Source organism: Octodon degus, unplaced genomic scaffold (genome assembly GCF_000260255.1).
Source record: "Octodon degus isolate 3935 unplaced genomic scaffold, OctDeg1.0 scaffold00010, whole genome shotgun sequence".
In the NCBI taxonomy this organism is placed as follows: Eukaryota; Metazoa; Chordata; class Mammalia; order Rodentia; family Octodontidae; genus Octodon; species Octodon degus.
Window position 1 is genome coordinate 8666989 of NW_004524586.1, and position 8765 is coordinate 8675753.

General features: G+C 39.1%; 1 pseudogene; it reads right to left on the reverse strand.

Annotated features, from left to right (window-relative positions):
• Positions 1–336: 336 nt before the first annotated feature.
• On the reverse strand, positions 337–3261 carry LOC101591971 (annotated as a pseudogene).
• Positions 3262–8765: the final 5504 nt, after the last annotated feature.

Consider the following 8765-nt stretch of genomic DNA (forward strand, 5'->3'; position numbering starts at 1 on the left):
ATACCTTTCTGCAGTTGTTTTTATTTATTTGCATCCCAAGTATTTTAATAGTAAAGAATAAAGTATCTCAATAATGCATTTCTCATATTCAAAACTAAGAAATCTGAAAACTTAATAGTGAATACAGGAAAAGGCAACAAAATATAATCATACAATTATCCAAATATAACAACAAGTTTCCAGATAATATATAGCTAGTTCACATTCAGGTCAAAATACAATAATATAAGCAATAAGATAGATAAATTTTAAAGCCTTAAAGTCTTTGGCTTTTTGTAAAAAAAAAATTTATTAAGTTGACATTATTAGGTTCCTTTATTACACTGTTTTCTTAACTTAAGAAAATGACTTTCCTGCTTCCTTTAGTTATTTTTTCCTGTCTACTTCAGTAAGTATGGCCCCATGGTCATCTTTCATTTTTTTTCACAGATACAAGTTTGAACACAGATCCAGAAGTTTCACAGATGAAGGTGTCTTTTTGTTGTTTTGACATGAAAATAAGAGACTGGTGGATTACTGTTGTTGTACAATTTGTTCACTGTGTCTTCCCCAGATACCAAGCTCCAAAAATCAGCAGCTTCTGAACTGCCTGAATTAGCATCAAATTCAAAGACTTTTCTCTTTTTATTTTCTCCAATAGCTTTATTTTCTTCTCTTTGTTGTATTTGCAGTTTATTTGGTGTCTTCACTGAATATGCCTTTTGTACTGGTGTAGATAAGATGCTTTGGGCAGATTTCTTTTATCTTTAGATTTATGACAATCAGTTAGGCAATTTTGAGATACACTTTATGAAAGAGTTGCTTTAGAGTCAAATTTCCTGTAACTAGATTCAGGTGCTTCCCATGAAGATGTCTATATTTTCTTATCTTTTTCTTTCAGAGTAACTATGTTTACTTTGACCTCTCTTTTGAGTTTTTCTTTTTCTTCTCCTTCTATGTCCAATTGCTTCTTAATAGACAAAAGTTTGATTTTGAGGTTAGATAATTCAGTCTCCAAAGATGCTTTCAGACACAACTGCTCTTGTTCTTTGTTCTTGTAAAGTCCTAGTTCTGAGTCTCTTTCTTCAAACATCTTATCATATTAGTGCTTATGTCTTTTCATAAGTGCTACCATTTCAGCTATTTTATGTTGACATCTTAAATCAATTTCTTTCTGTAACTTTTCTGCTTCATCAGCTCTTACTATTGTCTTCTCAATCTGTCCCAAAAGATTTTCTTCTGAAAGCTTTTTATCCTCAATTTCTTTTTGATAGTTGTGAGTCATTTCTTCAAACTTTTGTCTGGAACTTTCTAGTTCTAATTCTAATTCACTGACCTTTATCTCATAAACATTCAGCTGCTTGCTTTCTGCTCTACCCTTTTTTGTCAAGGCCTTATTCTCCTGCTGAAGCTCTTCAATATACTTTCCTTTATTTTCAACTTGTTTCCTTAAATTGTTACACTTGTTTTCCAGTATCTTCAATGCTTTATGCATTTTTTATTGTTTTCCAATTTACATTTAACTTCTTCCTCTTTCTGTTTTAATTCTTGTTTCACAGATTGTAATTCATTCCTTAATTGTATTTCTGTTTCTTCCAGATTTCTACTTGTTTCAACAGTTCTTCTTTTGCATTTTGCTATTATTAATATGGTCTTGCTGTTGCTTGAGTTCCAAAGCCATATCACGTTTTTCTTGTGCCAGTTCTTTGTTTTCTAGTGACAGCTTGTCACGACTTACAGTTAATTTGGTATTCTTAAGCTTCTTTTCAAGCTCAGTTTTCATATCTTTGACTTCTTTTGAATAATGCTGTTCACTTGTGACAAAGGTAGTCAATTGTATTTCAAAATCATGTATTTCTCTCTCTCTGCTTTGTAAAAGACCAGTTAGCTCTTCTTGTTTTCCTTTTAATTCTTCAATGACCTTTTCAATTTGTTTCTTTTCATCTAAAGCTTTTGGTTTTCTGCTAAGACTTTTTTCAATTCTTCAACTTGTGTTTCTGTGTTATTTTTAAACTCAGTCATCTTTTCCAGCTCACTTGATTTCTTCTGAAGCTCCACAGTATGTATTTTCAGTTCATCTTCATTTTTTTCCAATCTTTGTTATTCTGTCCTTAATAATTCCTCTAAGTTGAAAATAGTGGTTTTAAGTTCAGTAAACACAAATGAATGAGCAACTTTAGCTTTATCAAATTCTTCCACTTGAGCTTCTTTTTTTCACTAAGCTGACATGTTGCTTTTGTTGCTTTCTATAAATCTTCTAAGGCCTTTTGAGTATTTATACTTATTTGCAAGGAGATTTTAATATCTTCTAGTTCAGATGCCAAGAGATTCTTCTTATTTGATTCTTTTAGGTTTTCATCCTGTAAATTTGTCTTTTCCTCCAAGTTATTAACTTTATCTCTGGATTCTTCTAGAAGAAATGTTAACCCTTTCATTTTCTTTTCATTCTCAATGCTTTGGAGCAACAGTAGTGATACTTGATTTTCCTTGTCATTTACTTTCTTCTTGTATTCTTTAAGGTGCTGGATTTTTTCATTATCTTCCTTTAACTTAAAATACATTTCCAGTCTGGAATTCTCAGCTTGCACCCGAAAGTCCTCAAAAGCAATTATCCATTTTCTCGATGCTATTATTTAAATCCATGTAAACTTGTCTGGTTTCTTCCCATTCCTGCTCATATTTCTTCATCTTTTCTGAAGCTCTAGCATAGGTTTCACTGAGTACATTTCATAAATGTCTTGTAGCATTATTCTCTTTTGTTAAGTCTTTATTTTCTTGAGTTTCTTCATCTAATTTCAAATTTAGTTTTTCATTTTCAAACTGAAGCTCCTGAATGGTTTTTGTAGTGCTTCAGTCATCTTTCTATTTTCTTGCAACTTATTTTCTTTCTGCTTCAGTTCAGATTCCACATTCACTTTCCACTTTTTAATCTTTTCAGCTTCCTTATACAGTTTGGAGTACATTCTGTTCACTGGCTCTGAATTCTCCAAATCTGAGGTTTTTAGTCCCTCCTGATGGTAGCAACTGCCAGAATTATCAACCTCCTCCAGCATAAGCAAACATTTAACATATTCTAAAGCAGGATCTGAGTCAAGATTTCCCCCACTTTTGGAGCGATAAGTCATTGCAAATGAAAAACCAAAATCCTCTTCAGTACATTTGTTGAAACTCTGGGCCAAGTAAGCACCCATGCCCACATTCACCTCCACGGCCACACTCGGGCTTCACTGCAGACACCTGGCTGCTGCTTAGCGGAGATGGCAGAAACATAGTGAAAGGCTTCTGCTTTCCACGTCCTCAACTTCACTGGAAACCTCTACTTAGAACCTCCGAACAGCCAAGAGAACACTCTGTAGAGTGAGGCACATCGACTAACCTGCAGCTGTTTCTTTATTTCAGAAGCTGTTGATTGGGGCCGGGGAGATGGCTCAGTAGAATAAGCTCTTGCCTGGCAAGTGCAAGGCCCTGAGTTCAATCCCCAGTTCTGTAAAGAAAAAAAAAAAGTTTGGGGGCCTGGCCCTAGCTCAGGCCTGTAAGTGGCTGCTTCCACAGAAGCTGTTGATTCATTGATTTCAGTTGTGTGGTTCCCAATTTGTTCCGTGTTAGTGTCCTTTGCACTTGTTATGGGTGGGCTTGGGGTCTAAGATTCCATTATGCTCCTTTTTGTTGGTATTTTGTGTAGCACTGTCTTCTGACCTTTGTTGTAGAGCTTTGGTGCAGTTATAACCTTAGCATCTACCGAAATTTATGTGCAGATCTACAAAGTTTGGATTTCTCAAGCTGTGCCTGGCTTGGGTCTGGCTTCCGTGCACAGCTCCTTCCTGCTGCTGCCCTTGAGAGTGAAACTGTTGTGCCCCTCTGGCAAGATGTTCTGCTCCTGGACTAGCTGGGTGGTTCTGTCCCCTACTCTCTCTGCAGGGATTGCAGCTGCAGGATTTCACCCCAGGCCCATATGCCAAGACTGAGCTGAGTCTGGAGGGGAAAAAATAGAATAGTGGGGGACAGGAAGCTCTTTCAAACACTCACCAGGCCTGGGCTAGGACTAGATCTGGGGGTTCCCTGAATGCAGCAGAAATTCCTACTCAGTAGGCGGAGTGGGGAGATGCTGTGGAGTGGTGGGGGATCCCAAGGGGGTAGAAAAGGGTCTCACCCATGCTGCACCTGGGCTTGGACTTGTAGGTTCTGCTGGAGCAAGTGGAAGCTCTCCCACACACTCACCAGGCCTGGGCTAGGATTGGATCTGGGAGTCCCTAGATTGCGGCAGAAATTCTCACTGGGCGGGCAGGGTGAGGAGGGTGCTGCCAAGTGGTGGAGGGGGTCCCAGTGGGGTAGAAAAGGGTCTCACACACTCTGCACCTGAGCTTGGACCATCAGGTCCCACTGGCACAGGGTATCCAGAAGCTTTCCCACACACTCATCCTATGTGGTCTATTTTAGAAAATGACTCGTGTAGCTAAAAAAATATGTATTCAGCTGTGTTTGGGTGGAACTGTCCTTATTCATGTGCCAAGTCCATTTGTTCCAAGCTCTGGTTCAGTTCTTATTTCTTTGCTAACTTTTTGTTTGCTTGACCTATCTTTTTGGGATAAGGAGGTGTTAAAGCCCCCTGGTGAGACAGTGGTATTGGATAATAGATTTTTCATGTCATTAATATTTCATGTCTCATCTGTGTATTCAAAGTGGTTAGGATAGATATATAGTTACATTCTCTTAATGAATAGAATGATTTGTTCCAATGGTGTTTGTAAATAGGATCTCAAGTCCACATCTTGTACAGCAATTAACCACTAAGAAGAATATATGCAATGTGTTAGTTATTGAAACTGTACTACTGATTTGATTTGAAACTGTCTCATTGCTACCTGTTTATCAATAAAATTTTGGGGAAAAAAAAGATTTGTCTCATATTGTTGGGTGCTCACATGTTTGGTGCATACATAGTTATGAGTGTTACCTCTTCCTTTGAATTTTTCCCCTAACAAGTATACAGTAGCCTTCTTTATTTTGTTTCATCATTCTTGGTTTGAAGTTGAGAATGTCTGAGAATAGGATTGTGACGCCTGCTTTTTTCTGACATGCTGGGGCATGTAGTATCATTTTCCATCCTTTGACTTTCAGGCTATGAATTTTTTATGAGTTAAGTGTGCTTCTTCTATATTGCATATTGTTGTATTTTGTTTCTTCATATGTTATGCCAGCCTATTTCTCTTAATTGGTGAATTGAGTCCACTTTTATTGGTGGTTATAACTGGGATGTGTTGACTTACAATCGACATGTTATTTACCTGCTGTTGTTTACTCCTTTCTCTCCTGTGTTTAATTGCTTGTCCCAATTTAGTGGAATTCTGATCATTTTGGTCCCTCTCTAGAACATCTTTCTGTAGTCTGCCTAGGGTTGGCTTTGTCATCATGAAATTCTTTAGCTGTTCTTTGTCACGGAAGTATTTCACTTCTACATGAACCATGAAAGAGAGTTTTTCAGGATATAGCAGTCTGGGCTGGAATTTGTTTTCAAAGAGGACTTGAAGTACTCTGCGCCATACTCTCCTTGCTTTCATGGTTTGTGAAGAGAAGTCCGCCATAATTCTGGTGGGTTTTCCTTTGAATGTGATCTGTTTCTTTTCTCTAGTGCTTTCAGTATGTTATTTTAGTGCTGGATTTCTGGGATGTTGACTATTATATATCTTGGTGTGTTTCTAATTGGGTTGAAGTTATTTGACATTGTGTATGCTTTGGTTACCTGAATGTCAGATTGTTTACTCATATAGATGAAGTTTTCTGCTATTACCTCTGCAAATATACTTTTTATATCATTTGCATTGACTCCTTCTTTCCCAATGATGCCTATTAGTCTCCCATTATTCACCTTTGCATTGTCTTGCAGGTGATGAATTACTTTTTCCTGCATCCTATTTCTTTTTAAAAGAGCTTTCCTTACCTTTACACTAGCTGTGACAGCATCTTCAAGATCTGATGCTCTGTCTTCACATTCACTCAAATGGTTTTGCAGGGATGTGATAGAGATTTTAAATTCCTCTATACCTTTTTAAGTCGAGATCCAGCCCTAGCCCAGACCCAGTGAGTGTGTGGGAGAGCTTGTCTACCCTGCACGTGGCAGGACCCGTGCAGTCCAAGACCAGGCCCAGCGTGGGTAAGACCCTCTTCTACATCCATAGTAGCCCCTCACCTCTCCTCACCCTCACAACCCTCCCACCCGCTGAGTAAGAACTTCTGCCACATTCTCAGAAGCCCCAGATCCAGCCCTACTGTAGGCCCGGTGACTATGTAGCAAAGCTTCTGGCTACCCTGAGCCCACAGGAACTGTCTTGTCCAAACCCAGGCGCAGCATAGGTGAGACCATATTCCACCCCACTGGGCCACAACACCAATCTGCAGTCCTTCCAACTGCCCACCACTGAGTGAGAACTTCTGCTATGTTCTCAGGAGCCCAGATCCAGTCCTAGCCTAAGCCCAGTGAGTGTGTGGGAGAGGTTCCTCTCCCCGGTATACCACCTTGTCCCCTTCAGACTCAACTCAGCCCTGCATAGAGGCCTGGGCTGAAACTGCAGCTGCAGTCCCTGAAGAGATAGTAGGGTACAGAACTAACCAGCTATCCCACAAGAGAACATCTTGAAAGAGGACCACAACAGGTTCACTCCAAAGGGCGGCAGCAGGAAGGAGCTGAGCACAGCAGCCAGATCCAAGCCAGACACAGCTACATAAATTCAAACTTTGAAGATTCGCACCTGTATTTCCATAGGTGCTAAGGTTATAACTGCACCAAAACTCTACAACACAGGTCAGGAGACAGTGCTATTGAAAAATGACAATAAGAAGGAGCAAAACAATGCCCACACAGAACAAGTGCAGAGGAAACTAGCTCAGTTCAAATGTATGAATTAATAGTGTGAATAGTAAATAAGCAACAGGAAAAAGTTATGGAAGAACTCAGAGCTAAATTCTTTCTACAAATTTAGCTCAAATGCATGAATTAATAGCATCGATAGCAAATAAGCAACAGCAGAAAGTTAGAGAGGAACTCACAATAGAATTCTGAAATAAAAAAAAGAATTCTCTGAACTCATAGAATCTGAAGTAAAGAATCAACTACAGAAACATAGGGAGGAAATACAATCTGAAAAAAAACACTGCAGTGAAAGAATTTATAACTGCTTCTAAAGAAGATATTAATAAAAAAAATAGAGGAGATTAGAAAAATGACAGGTTCCTTGAATGAACATACAGGAAAGAAATAGATCGCATAAAGCAGAGTCAAAAAGATACAGAGGAGCTTAAAATATCAATCGCAAGCTTACAAAACTATTTAAATGAAAGCAAAGACAGAGTTTCAGATCTTGAAGACACCGGTGCAGCTAGTGAAAAGGTAAGAAAAGATCTCTGAAAAAAAACAAAGATGCAGGAAAAAATAATCCATCACTTTCAGGATGATGCAAAGATGAACAATGTGAGACTAGTTGATCTCAGTGAGAAAGAAGGAATAAATACAAATAACATTAAAACAATATGGGCAGAAGTAATAACAGAAAACTTCCCAAAAATGAGAAAACAATCTGACATTCAGGTAACTGAAGTATACAGAATGCCAAGTAACCTCAACCAGATTAAAAGCACACCAAGACATATGATAGTCAAGATACCAGAAATTCAGCACAAGAATAATATACTGAAACCTCTAGAGAAAAGCAGCGATCACATTCAAAGGAAAACAAATCAGAATTATGGCTGACTTCTCTTCACAAACCACGAAGGCAAGAAGAGTATGGAGGGCTGGGGAGTTAGCTCAGAAGAATAAGGGCCTGAGTTCAATCCCCAGTTCCAGGAGGTGGGGGGGAAGAATATGGAACAGAGTACTTCAAGACCTCTATGAAAAAAATTTCAGCAGACTACTATACCCTGCAAAACTCTCTTTTAAGTTTGAGTTAGAAGTGAAATTCTTCCATGACAAAGAACAACTAAAGAAATTCATGATGACAAACCAACACTATACAGGCTCCAGAACGATGTTCTGCAAAGGGAACAAAATGATCAGAACTCCACAAATGAGATCACAAGCAACCAACTAAATAGGGCAAACAATTAAACACAGGAGAAAAAGAAGTAAACGACAAGTAAATAACATGTCGATCATAAGTCAATACATCTCAGTTGTAACCATCAACATAAATAGACTTAATTCACCAATAAAAAGAAATAGACTGGCTTAGTCAATTAGGAAACAAAATCCAACAATATTCTGTATACAGCAAACACATTTACCACAGAAAGACATTCATAGGTTGAAAGTCAAAGGATGGAAAACAATACAACATGCATAGGCAACTCAGAATAAAGCATGGGTAGCAACCCTGTTCTTACGAAGTCTAAACATAAAACCAAGAATGGTCAAGTGAAAAAAAAAAGGCCTCCATATACTGGTTAGTGGAAAAATTCAAGAGTAAGAAGTAACACTCGGAGACGACTGGGCCGCGGGATCTTGAACAGACCCAGAGCGCAGGTCGGGCGAGTGAGTGAGACGACTGGGGGCCGAGGGATCCTGAATAGACCCAGAGCCAGAGTGCAGGCCCGGCGAGTGAGTGAGACAAGCCGGGGCCCTCCGGATCCTGAACAGACCCAGAGCACAGGCCCGGCGAGTGAGTGAGACAACCCGGGCCCGCAGATCCTCATTCGACCCAGACTACAGGCCCAGCAGGGAACCCTTCAGCAGAATTCCCTGCAAAGAGGCTAGAGGCAAGACCCACCCAGCTGATTCAGGAGCAGAACATCTT